Source organism: Hyaena hyaena, unplaced genomic scaffold, assembly GCF_003009895.1.
Source record: "Hyaena hyaena isolate Hyena2069 unplaced genomic scaffold, ASM300989v1 scaffold_29, whole genome shotgun sequence".
In the NCBI taxonomy this organism is placed as follows: Eukaryota; Metazoa; Chordata; class Mammalia; order Carnivora; family Hyaenidae; genus Hyaena; species Hyaena hyaena.
In genome coordinates, this window is record NW_024080661.1 from 162,070 (window position 1) to 174,683 (window position 12,614).

Below are 12,614 nucleotides of genomic sequence, written 5' to 3' on the forward strand. Positions count from 1 at the left end.
CTGGGGCGCAAGTGTCTGGGCTCAGCCACAGACACACTGGGCAGCCCCGCTTAGTGGCTGTCCCCCTTTGGGCCTCCATCTCCTGAACTGGGAGGTGGCGGAGCTGCATCAGATGATTTCTACCATTGCTTCCCCCTCTGAGGTGTTAGAGGCTCCTCACCTGGGTGGGGTCAGCCAGACAGGGCTCTGGGCACCCTGATGCCTGAAAGGGGTACAGAGTGAGTGGGTGAGGGGCTGAGGAAGCTGCCCCACCCCCAGCTGTGGTTTCTGGTGGGGCCACCCTGGCAGCAGGTGGAGGGAAGTGTTTGTCACCCTTCCAACAAAGCAGTAAAACAAAAGCCTCCCGGGGCACTATGGGAGCAGGCAGCAAAGGCGCCAAAAGTGCCAAAAATAAAACACACCTTTCCTTTGATAGACACCCGCGGCTGCCGAGGTGCCTGGCCTGGGGGTGGTGAGGAAAGGGCTCAGATTTCACGCCCCAGAGCGCGCCTGCACACAACCAGCACGCACGTACACACGTACCAGTTGCACACACTCATATACCAGCCTCACGGGCCTGAGACCTGCGCGGTCACCCAGGGCTGCGCTCAGAACAGCCCACACTTGATTTAAGGCTCAGCTGTCTCTATCTTGAACTTCTTAATAATTTTTGAGCAACAGGCTCAGCATTTTCATTTTGCACTGGACCATATAAGTTCTGCACCGAGCCCTGGTTGTATACACTCGTAAGTGTATGTACATTCACACTACACTTAAAAAACACACAAACATTTATATACACCACACACACACACAAGTATAAATATGTGCACACACCCCCACATACAGCAATAGTCCCCTGATCCCCCATACACACTCACCGAAGCACACACATGACCCAAGGGGCCATGGACACTCACCAGTAACACTGAGACACGTGTAGTTCACCCACACCTGTTGGCACAGTTTGATCACCTTAACATTGAGGGACGGCCAAACAAAGCTTTGGGGATGGGGCATGGTGGGAAAGCATTTCCTCTTGCCCCCAGCATCCCCAACAGCTACAGCTGGCTTCTCTCATCAGCCCGAGACCAGCAGCTGGGATCAGAAGCAAGGTAGAACTTGGGAAGTGGAGGGATCTGTGAGAAGGGAGAAGGACATGGGGTAGAAGGGAGAGAGACAGCAAAAAAGAGCAAGAAGAACAGTAATGGAGTCTCCAGGCGAGTTAGCCAGAACAGGGGTCCATTAAGAGTTTAAAAGATGTTGTTGGGGCACATGGGTGGTTCAGTCAGTTAAACATCCGACTGACTCTGGGTTTCGGCTCAGGTCACGATCTCACGGTTTGTGAGTTCGAGCCCCGTGTCAGGCTCTGCACTGGCCTCCCCCCTCTCTTGGGATTCTCTCTCTCTGTGCCTCCTCTGTTCACACACATACTCTCTCTCTCTCTCTCAAAATAAATAAATAAACGTTTTTTAAAAAGTTCTTTGACTCAAAGAGTAATAGCTCTGTCCATCCCTGAGAGCGCAGTACCCCCACCCCACCCCCACCTCCTCTTCTCACTGGCTCCGTGGCCTTGGGCGAGCCACTCAACTTCCCAGCCCCAGCTTCCTTCTCCTCGGAATGGAGAAAACAATGTCCACCCTGGACGGATATGAGATACGCCCAGATCCCACAGCCTCACCTCCTGGATTCTCCCCAAGGTTCAACATCTCCTCTCCTTGTCAGGCCTTGCAATCTGATCCTCAGTTCAGAAACTCCAGACCCCTCATTAACAGCAGCTGTCCAGACGTGTTTATTCCCCATCTTCTCCTCCCCTCCGTTCCTAGCCAGACACAGACGTGACAGGTAGACACAGCCCATCGCCCACCATCCCTGCAAAGACCTTCAGCATCCTGAGGCCCCTTTTGATCCCACCGTACACACCCCCTCAAACCAAGCAGGGCCTCGAGGCCTGGAACATTTTCTTCCTCCTCTGCTTTCTGCCCCCAATCCTAATGTTCCCTACTTAAAGTCATTCCAGACTCTGTCACCTCCCTAAGGACCCAGCAATCTGTTCAGTGGTACCAGACACTAAAGAGTTAATCGGAAAACAAATCAGCTCCAGGGGGTGCCCCTTTTTCCCTATGAGATGTAGGAACTTTCTCCCTGGACACATGAAAGCAGAAGTCACTTGCTGAGTGCGGGCCATGGCCCTGTCCCCATTACACCCACCGACATGGACAGAGGAATGGCCACCCAAGTGACCACCAAGAACCTTGATTTCATTAGAATTCTTACAAGAGTGTAGATCTCTCAGATCCCCACACACACTCCCTCAATTTATGGAGAAGGAAACTGAGGACCTGATGAGTGAAATGACAGGGGAGACGGGTCTGTGGTCTTTCTGCCATGCGGCCCCTAGGAGACGAAATTCAGAGAGTCCCTCCCTACCCGCCCTGGCTCTCCCACACGTAGCTGATGTTTCCCATTCCTCAGGCAGGTGGAGGCCAGGCAGGGGGCGGTGGAGGGGGGGTGGCGGTCTGGTCACCAGGTGCCCCTTGACAGGCAGGACGGGGGCAAAGCAAGAGGGTTCCGGTGATTAATTCCCATTCTGGTTTCACCATTTATTGTCCGTGTAACCTTGACAAGTGCCTTATCCTCCCCAGCCTCTGTTTCTCCCTCTGAAAGCGGGCATGATGTTTTTTCCAACAACTTTCCTACAGCTGTTGGGAGGATTCCGTTCAGTGAGACAGGGGCAGCAGAAGCTCTCTGTGACAGTCAAGTCATGCCTTTTGACAGCCTTTTCGTATTGGCTTGCTAACCGATACCTAACTGGGAAATTAACGTAAAACAAGGGCCTCGGCCTGGCAATCACTAGACAAAAAGCCCTTCAGCCTGGACAACACCTTTGGAGAAGCCAGCGCAGACCCACTTTCCTTCACAGTAACTGGAATACTTCCCTCTTATGTGAGTAAACGCTTTGATCATTTAGGGGTGATTTTTCCCCAAGAGGTGTAGGAAGTCGCTCCCTTGACACATGAGGACAGAAGTCTCTTGCTTTGGTTGCAGAACAAGGGCAGTGGCCTGGGTGCACCTGTGTCCTCCTGTACCGCGTGGTCGGCCCTCAGCAGGTGCCCACTGTGCTCCTTCACAACCACAGCTCCTTCCAGGAAAGGAGGTTTCAGCTACCAACCTTCGCGAGTACAGACCAGTTCCTGATCGGCTGGCCTAGCCCAGTGCCTGGCACAGAATAGCTCAAAAACATTTGTGGAATAAATGTATGAATGGTGAAATTGGGGTCTTCCCACACCCTTGACTCATAAATTTAAAAATCTACCCAAAATCCCCCGTACTGCAGAAATATGCCCAGCAGACGGGCCTCTCTGTAGGAGGAGCTTAGTCAAAGCTAAAGGTAAGGAGGGCCTTTCAGACATGCTGTCCTGGAAGAGTTCCAGACTGTAAACAGATGACCTTGCCCTCTAATGCCGGCCCCCACCCCCCACCCCCCAGCACGGGGTCCAGGTGCTGACGCAGGCTCCTCTGCAAATAGATGCCGTTTCCATGGGAACTGAAACCCCAGTTTGTTTTTCCCTCCAAGGCACTCTGTAATTTCCAGCACATTTCTGTGCAACGTCAGCATCGTAACCTCACAGCAAGCTGCTCCTCTGAGTGTGAGTCCGGACCAGGGCAGCTGAGCTGACCCAGAGAGATCACAATGAGGCTCCTCTCCCGGAAGCGTCTCTAGGGGCGGTGGGGGCCAGCCTCTGCCTGTCTCCCCGCTGCACAGTGGTGCCCAGCAGAGGAGGAGAGGGAGAGATGAGTCCTCAAACCTCCCCAGGGAGGCCAGGCGGGTGACAGGGGGTGGGGGTGGGTGGACGGGGGCTCATTTCCAGTAAGAAGTAGGAGAGATGCACAAGGTCTCAGTCTGGCAGCCTGGGCCCCAGCGATGGGTAACAGATGATTTCTGGCTGCAGTGGGGAGGGGAGGTGGTGCTCTCAGCGGTTGGATCATCAGCCTCTATTGTCTGAGCCTCTGAGGAAACCGGCCACAAAAGCAAAAGCAGAGTGGAGAAGGACTTGGGAGCTGGAGGGGGTGTGGTTGGTGGACAAGGCAATGGTGAACTTCAAAGCCAGGATGAGAAGTATACGGAGCAGGGGCAGTGGGGGGATGGGGGGAGATTCTCTGCTCTCTGTCCCCTGTCCATTCAGGCTAAAGGCCTGGGTGGCATGTCCTTCCCAAGTCAAGCTCTAGGATGACCACACCCCGAGGCAAGACCAAGAGCCAAAGGACCCAGCTAAGGCTGCCTGGATTCGCGGCCCAGGGCGGCTGCAGTCTCTGCCTCCTACCACCAGTAAGGGCAACAGGTGCAGGCACTCTCAGGGGCCCCAGTCTCTGCCTCCTACCACCAGTAAGGGCAACAGGCCCAGGCACTCTCAGGGGCCCCAGAAGGGGAGTGTGAAGGCAGGGCGGGAGTTTGGATGCCTTTGAACTAGGTCCTTGACCTCACACTCTCTCTCTCTCTGAGCATCATCATCAGCAACTTGGGACATAACACTAACGCCCACTCCTGCCTCTTCCAAGGGCGCCATAGGAGGGGTGAGGCAACATGCGACAAGGCTCTGCGCCCGGAGCCCTCAGCTGCTGCTATTGTTGTTATTGTTACCTGCGGGGAGAACTCCACTGCACCCCGCTACAGCCCCAGAGCTCCCCTCACTGCCCACCCCTCCTGCAGAGCCCGGGCCACGACCGGCTGCCTTTCCACTGGCCCGGTTCCCCGATTACTCTGCAGCGTCCCCCAAAGACGCTGCAGCCCCGGGCAGGTGGCCCGAGGCCCCCAGCAGAGGTAGAAGAATGTTGAGAGGAAACAGGATGCTGCCAACAATGTGCCCTCCCCAGACTGGTAGCCATGTCGCTGCTTTCTGGGGGCCCCTGTGGCCCCAGACCCCAGCCTCACCCCTCCTACCCCCAACACTTGGAGGCCACGGCCACTCATGCTGCCTATTCAATGCGCCGTGCAGTTAACGACAACAGTCAAACCACTGACCTGATTTTCTGCAAAAAAGAAAAGATAACAGGGCACCTCCACGTGGGTGGTGTCCCAGCCGCACACTTGCACACACATGCACACGAACAGTGGAAACTTTCTCTGCTTCCTTGACAGGAACCCAGCCCTGGAGGGTGGGGGTGGCGGGAGACTGAAGTCTCTGTACCCAGAGCTTCCTGGGGTACAAAACTCGGTGTTTACCTGTGCTCACTGAGACCTCCTTCATGAGCATGGCAGGTGTGAGGTGCCTCCCCCATGGGGGCCAGTGCTCTAACAAGATCTGAGTCTCTGTGAGATGTCAGCTTTCCTGCCCAGTTGTGAAGTTCAGGCAGGATGGGGCCGTATGCCACGCCCCCACAGGTCCCCCAGCTCAGACGGACAAAGGGATTATTAATAAGCTCCTTAGCCCTCCCCCACCACCGCAAAGGTCCAGAGATGTAGGTAGAAATTTCTGCCAAAAAATAAAAATAAATGTGTCCTGTCCCTGCACTTTCTCTACACCCATGGACCCAAACAAAAATAGCTTTGGGCCAATTCTGCCACTTATAAGTGATATATAGTCTCTTCATGGTAGGTTCTTGGTAGTGGGTAACTGTTGTTATTATTATTAACCACCATTAAAGGGCACCCGCCTTCCTCTGTTGGCCTGGAATGGCATGGAGAAGAGTCACTGAGTAGGTGAGTTTAGCACTCTGGACACCCACCCCCACGTGGTCTTAGAAGGCACAGTATCAGAACGGGGACACCAGAGGTCACAGGCCAGCACCGTAGAGACATGCCTCTGCCCTGGGGAGTCCGCAGAACACCCCCTCCCCATTATCTACCCTCACTCCTCAAGCGTGGTCCTGGACCAGCAGCACCAGCAACACCCGGGAGCTTAAAGGAAATGCAGATGCTCAGGCCTACGCCTTTGAAATCAAAATCTACATTTGACAAGATCCCTAGCTGACTCCCCAGCCTGGGCCTAGGTCTTCTGTGTTCTGCCCAAGGGAGGCTGCAGCCAGCTCCCCTCGATCACCACGGCCTTCTTTCCCCAGAGAGAAGTCAGCTGAGGTGGGTGTGCTCATAACCTCAGAGGGAGTGGGCTGCCTGTGCTGAAAATGGACGGAAAATGCTCTAACCCACCTGTCACCCCACCCCTCTCTCCACCTTCCAGACTTTGCCCATCTTGAAGCACCCAGCAATGGTGGGTGGTGGGCCCCGTGCAAGGTGTCATCCGGTCTGACCCAACCTTTGAAGGTCTTCTGGCTCACCCACTCTCCAACAGTTGATGGTCACAAAGGTGACCCTGTGCTCCCATTGTGCCTCCCCCTTGCCCTTTGGCTCGTGTCCCCTGGTTAGCCCTATTCTGGTTGGCTCCCTAACCCAGACTAGAGCCAAAACTTGGCCCTCCACTCCCTGCAGGCAATCAGCACCCCAGCAGAGCCCCCACAGAGTTCAAGGAGGGAAGTCATGTTGGTTAAGAAGGCAGTTTGTCTGAACCAGAAAGCCTATAACAGCTATCAACGTCCCTTGGGTATGAATATCTTCGATTTGCTTATTGTTATTAACATCTTAGTGCGAATTAGCTACTGGCAGAGGTGGGATGAGACGTCTGGCCTGTGACAGTTTAAGAGACCCAGTCTCAGGATTGGGAAAGCAGGGGCCTAGCTGGTTTCCACTCCTCTCCCTCTACTCCAGCCAGCCACTCCTGCAAGGGCAAGACCCCAGAGGTCTGTGCCTGGGGAGGTGAAGTCACCAGTTTCCAGCTTGCCCCTGTCTCCTAATCTGGGATTTCAGGGGTTATATGCGGTGAGGGGAGGAGGGGGAGGGAGGGGGCTGCCTCAGAGCCCTTCCTTCAAAGTAGCTTTGAAATTCCCCAGAATGGAAGGAAGGGAGGTAAGAAGAAGGGAAGGAGGGAAACTGGTATTTAAGGGGTTCCTAATATGTCCTGGTCACCGTGCAGACTGTGTAACTATGAGCTCATTGGGTCCTCACAACACTGTGAGTTGGTACTGGTATTATGCTCATTTTATAGTCAAGGAGATTGAGGCTGGAGGAGGTTAATATTGTGCACAAGGTCACCCAGCTGATAAGTGGCAGAGGCAAGATTAGATCCCAGTTCTGTCTAACCTGGGGATTCCCCCCGCTACCTGCCAGGTCTAGTGAGGCAGGATCATGAGTCCGTTTGTCTCCCTCTGAGACCAGCCACAGGAGGCGGACAGCTCAAACACGTCCCTCCTCGTGGGCTTGGGACAAAACCCGGCAAAACGAACCTCCCTCCTGAATTCCTCTGACTAACGCCCCTCCTGGAGAAAGTTTACATAAGGAAAGGGAGATGACGAGCCAGCCTGAGTAGCACCCCCGCTGGTGACCTGGACCCAGTGGCTGTGCCAGCGTTGGGCATGGGGCCCAGAGATCCTGACGACGCCACCCCTTTCCCCACATAGTCTCATTCCCAACCCCTGGTGCTGCAGGGCTCCTGCTGGCCTGATGTCACAGCAGCCAGGACGATGGCACGGATCCCAGGGCCCTACCCACCCTGCCAGGCAGGAGAGCCTATGAAGGAGCACGGATCCCACAGGGCTGGGAAGGGCATGGATCATCTAGGTGCACCCTACTTTCCCCCAACCAGGGCAGCCACGGGGTGAAAAGGAAGAGGGGCGGTTGGCCAGGCTGACCTGCTAAGCACTGACCAGCTGACCCTCCCCCTCCCCTGTCCATGCCATTCCCAATATTTAGAAAATGAATATTTATTGAAGTAAGCCAAGATGGGCATCTTATTTTACCCATGAGCAACAGACGCTGTTATGCTCATGTCACTCGGAGGAAACGGAGGCCCAGTGGAGTTTACCAACGTGCCGAACGTCCCACAGCTGGTGAGTGCAGAAGCCAAGAGGCAAACCCGGACTTCTCTGGCTCCCTCTCCACCCAAAGCCCATCCTTCCTCCAGGACCTCAGTCCTTTCCATGTGAGCCTGACTTGATTCTCGAGACCAGAAGCAGAATCGCCCGCTCCGGAGCCCTGTGGCCACTTCAGCGTGGTCCGTGCTGCTCCGGGTACTGACCTGGGCACGGATCTGAGAACCACCGCTCAGGCTGGTGGAGGGTCTCACCACCGGGCGAGGGCAGCTGGAAAGTTGTGTCCCGCATAAAGAGCCGGCTGTCAGTCACCTCCTCATCCTTCCTCCACTCAGAAACCTCACAAGGGTCCCACTGCCTCTCGATGAACACAAGCTTCACATTCGAGCCCTCCGCTGTCTAACCCCACCCTGCTCCATGCCGCTCCGTGCCTCCCCATCACCCCTTTCGTTTCAGCTAAACTGGACTGGTCTGTGATCCCCTCACTGAGACCTGCGTCTCCCTTCCTCTCCACCTTTGCTGGGCTCTTTCTCCCCCCCTGAAATCCCCACCCAGCCATCATCAGCCATCAGAGTTCCGTGACTCCTTCATGACCATTACAAATGCCACTTTCTTTAACTAACACATTAACACGAAGTCCCCTTCCTGTAGCTCCTCGTGGGTCTACTCCACCAGGTACAGTCCTCCAAAGAAGGGTTTATCACCCACCCCGCCCCCAGTCTGTTGTGAGCTCAGACAGGGCTTAGGCCTGTCTGACTTCTCTGTGCGACTTCCCAGGTGCCCCACATGGTGCTGGGAGCACGGCAGGTGCCTCGAAGGCCTGGGTGCAACAGAAGTGTCACGGCATCTCTCTGGAGGCGAGTCTTGCACCTAGAGAGCTAGCACAGTTCAAAACGAGACTCGGATTTCCTGGGGTGCAGGGTGTTCTCCAGCAAGGCTATGCCCCTCTCCGAGGCTTGGTTAGAGGTGCCAACTCTGTCACCAGGAATCAGGAGAAATCTGGGAACTGGGAGCAGAGCCAAGGAATGTCCCACCCACGGCATCTGGAGCCACTTCCTTCCTGGAAGGAGAACAAAGCCGAAAGAGGAGATAAAACCTCCCCCTGCACGGAGGGTGTGGAGGGCTGGGCCCCAAGTGGGCAGGCCTCCAAGAAAGGAGGCTGCCAGGTGACAAACGGGGGACCTGAAGGATGCAGGTCGGTGGGTCCAAGACCTCTTCTCTTCCTCCCTTCTCTTCCCCTCTTCTCCTCTGTTCCTTCCAGCCTCTCCTCTGTGAACCCCGGACTTTCCTCCCCCACCTCCTTTGTCTTTCTACTTCCTCACCTCCTCCCCCATCGCTCCCTCCTTTGTCTCCATGACCACCTACTCCCCCGGACTTCACTGCAGAAAGACCATGCATGACTCTGCATTTCCACCTCCTTATCTTGACATTCCAGGCTTCCTAATGGGCTGCCAACACACCTCTCCACCCCTTCCCGCCTCTGACTCCCCCTCCCTGAGCTTTCCTCCCTCTTGACTCCGTTCATGTGATTCCCTCAGGCCACCCTGAGCTTTCTGCATCTCCCCCTGTGGCTATCCCGCTTCTCCTTCAAAACTTCTCAGATTCCACTGCCACACACACACACACACACACACACACACACACACACACACACGTCAGAAGTCAGAATGCATCATCCCCTTTGCTAAGCTCCCACTGGGCTTTCACCTCCCATCCAATGTTTACTACACTCTGCCCTGGATGGAAATAGCAATAATAACAGTAATAGAAATCTTTGTTTCCCAGAGAGTCCTGCCTCCCCTTCCGTAGTACACAAAGTCGACCCTGGGAATGTAGTGCCTGCCCAGCACACATTTCCTGGCCCCCATGGCATTAAGATGAGGCCATGTGACTCACTATAGACTGGGAGCACAAGTGGGGCTCCTGGGCCGAGGCAGGTAAGAAGCTGATGTACCTTCTCTACACTCTCTTCCCCTGGATGCCCATGGTCGAAGCAATCTTGGAGGACACACGTCGAAGGTGGCAGAGTTGTAAGCAACCCGGTCTCCCAATGAGCCCCACTGCCAACCTGGTATTTCCCAAGACTACTCCAGAAGCAAAAACCAAACTTCGAATCGTCTCTCAGCCATTATACATTCTTAGGCCTCTTTGTTACACCAGTTAGCCTGTCCTGACCAATACAAGCAGCCACCAATGTATGGAACACCTACTACATGCCAGCAACTCTATTAAGTGCTTTCACATTCATTATCTCCATTCAGGCTCCCAGCACTTCTGTGAGGGAGCTGCTGTTAAGTCCCCATTTATAGATGAGAAAACTAACATTTAGAAAGACCAAGTAGGGATGCCTGGGTGGCTCAGTTAAGTGTCCGACTTCGGCTCAGGTCATGATCTCACGGTTCGTGGGTTCAAGCCCCGCATCGGGCTCTGTGCTGACAGCCAGCTCAGAGCCTGGAGCCTGCTTTGCATTCTGTGTCTCCCTCTCTCTCTGACCCTCCCCTGCTCACACTGTCTCTCTCTCTCTCTCTCTCAGAAATAAATAAAACATTTTAAAAAAATTTTTTTAAAGAAAGAAAGATTAAGTAATGTGGCCAAAGCTACGCAGTTAATAACTTCATTCTAACTGGAACCGGGGAACAGAGCCACCTATATAGTGAGTTGGGCACTTGTCTCATATCCTCCCTGAGGTTATAGTCACCTTGTCGCCGGGAGGGTCAGGGTCGTGTTCTAGTCACACCTTTCCCCCGCTGCAGGGCCAAGTGTCTGAGCCACCCTAGATATTGTTAAATGCAACTGCTCTTTAGTTCCTATTTTCCAAAAGCCTGCTAGGTCCTACGTGGGGGAGGGGGGAGGGCGAGAGACGGCACTGCCCATATGTCACCTCCAATCACCGCAGAACGCCTGCCCTGCGAGTATTTACTTTGCTGATCGGGAAGCAGGCTCTGGGAAGCTAAGCGATCGGGCTAAGGAGAAGGACCTGTGTCTGCGGAGCCTGTACCTTCGCGCTGTGCCCAGGAGGAAGCCTCACCTTCATTCCACCTCTCCCTTGTCAGGTCACTTCTGACCCTCACGGCGGGGGGGGGGGGGGGGGGGGGGGGGGGGCTCTGGCCAAGCGGAGGTGGGAATGGAGGGCCACATGCACTCACACTAGCGTGCATGCACATGTCCTACGGGAGTGTATCAGTGTTTGCTGCTCCTCTCTCACTCTGTCTGGTTTTCATTTCTTCAGGGAAGGGGGTGGCGTATGACAAAAGAGTAGAAGGAAAGAGAATTCCTCAGGCTGATGGAATGAAACATCAGCAAACATCAAGGTCGACAGAAACGTAGGTATCATGGCCAGCCCACTGACTTACCTCAGGAAGAAACAGGCCCCAAGAAAAAGACTAGCTTGGTGAGTTGGGGTTAAAATCAGCACTTCAAAAACCCCGCAAGTGTTCTTTGTGTAAACTCCTCCTCCCCAGAGCTGCGGAGGGCCTCAGCTCAGGCGTCCCCTCCTCCAGGCAGTCTTCCTTGGCGCCTCTACCACTTCCCTGTGCTGCAACGGTTGTCTCACCCTCTAGACTGGGAGAGGGCAGAAACAGATTCTGTCGTTGTCGCTGTTGCCTTGCCAGACCTCAGGAGACCTGGCGCTCAGTAAGTATCTGTGGAACAGAATGTTTGCATGAGCAAACGGATAAACCAAGTGATTATACGTGCTCTTATACATAATAATGGCCTGATGATGTCTGCATATTGCTTTCGTTTCTCAAACCAGATAGTGAGAGTGGAATCCCATGAGACCCCTGGGGCAAGAAGAGTGGTATCAAGTGTACGCACAAGGGCGCACGTACACACATGCGAGCCAGCACAAGCGGTTTCCATGCGTGCGTCTGTATAAGCATATAGAGACTCATCCCCTTTCTAGCCAGCACGGAGGATGCCATGACGTGCTATTTCCTGTTTTATCGGCAGTAATAGAGGCCTTCTCCACCACACACACACACACACACACACACACACACATCTGGTCTCTTGCAAGTGCAGGGCTGGTTTTCCCCTTTAGTGGAGGAGAGTGAGGAAAGCCAGCTGTCCACAAGGGGGCGCCCAGAGACCATTGGGACGCAATGCCTGAAAGCCAAGAAGACTACTCGCTTCAGAGAGAGGAGACCCATCACAGGAAAAACTGAAGGCCTGGGCGGGGTCTCTTGCGGAAGCCCCGAGGAAGAGATGGTCAGCCCCTGGAGAAACAGGACCTAGAGTTGAAGGGAGAGCTTCAGTCATAAGATAATAGATATGATAATAATGATTGCTCTTACTATTTACTCAGCGTTTATCATGTGATGAACCAAGGGCTGATCTAATCACCCAGCAGATAATAACCCATTTCATCCTCCCCTCACCTCTGCAAGGCTCAGTACTGCTATAATTCCCGTTTTATAAATGAGAAAATACATGTCTCAGAAAGATTAAGGGGCAAAGGCAGAATTTGAACTCAGGACCTGTTGTCCGCAGTCAACACTGTTAACTACTCTGCTCCCTTGGCATTAGACCTAGAGACTTTCTATTTCTTAAGAGTTTTTTTTTTAATGTGTATTTATGTGGGGGGGAGGGGCAGTAAGAGGGGGTGGACAGAGGATCTGAAGCAGGTTCAGAGCTGTCAGCACGGAGCCTGATGCAAGGTTCAAAGTCGCAAACCACAAGATCATGACCTGAGCTGAAGTGGGAGGCTTAACTGACTGAGCCACCCAGGCACCCCCAGACTTCCTATTTCTCAGCCCAGGACTCCACACTGC

At 54.1% G+C, this 12,614-nt stretch overlaps 1 long non-coding RNA gene across 1 annotated transcript; it reads left to right on the top strand.

Annotated features, from left to right (window-relative positions):
- Positions 1-10,814: 10,814 nt before the first annotated feature.
- On the top strand, positions 10,815-12,371 carry LOC120229143. Its single transcript, XR_005527678.1, has 3 exons — positions 10,815-10,895; positions 11,072-11,233; positions 11,343-12,371. It is a non-coding gene; the product is annotated as an uncharacterized LOC120229143 (long non-coding RNA).
- The last annotated feature ends 243 nt before the right edge of the window (positions 12,372-12,614 follow it).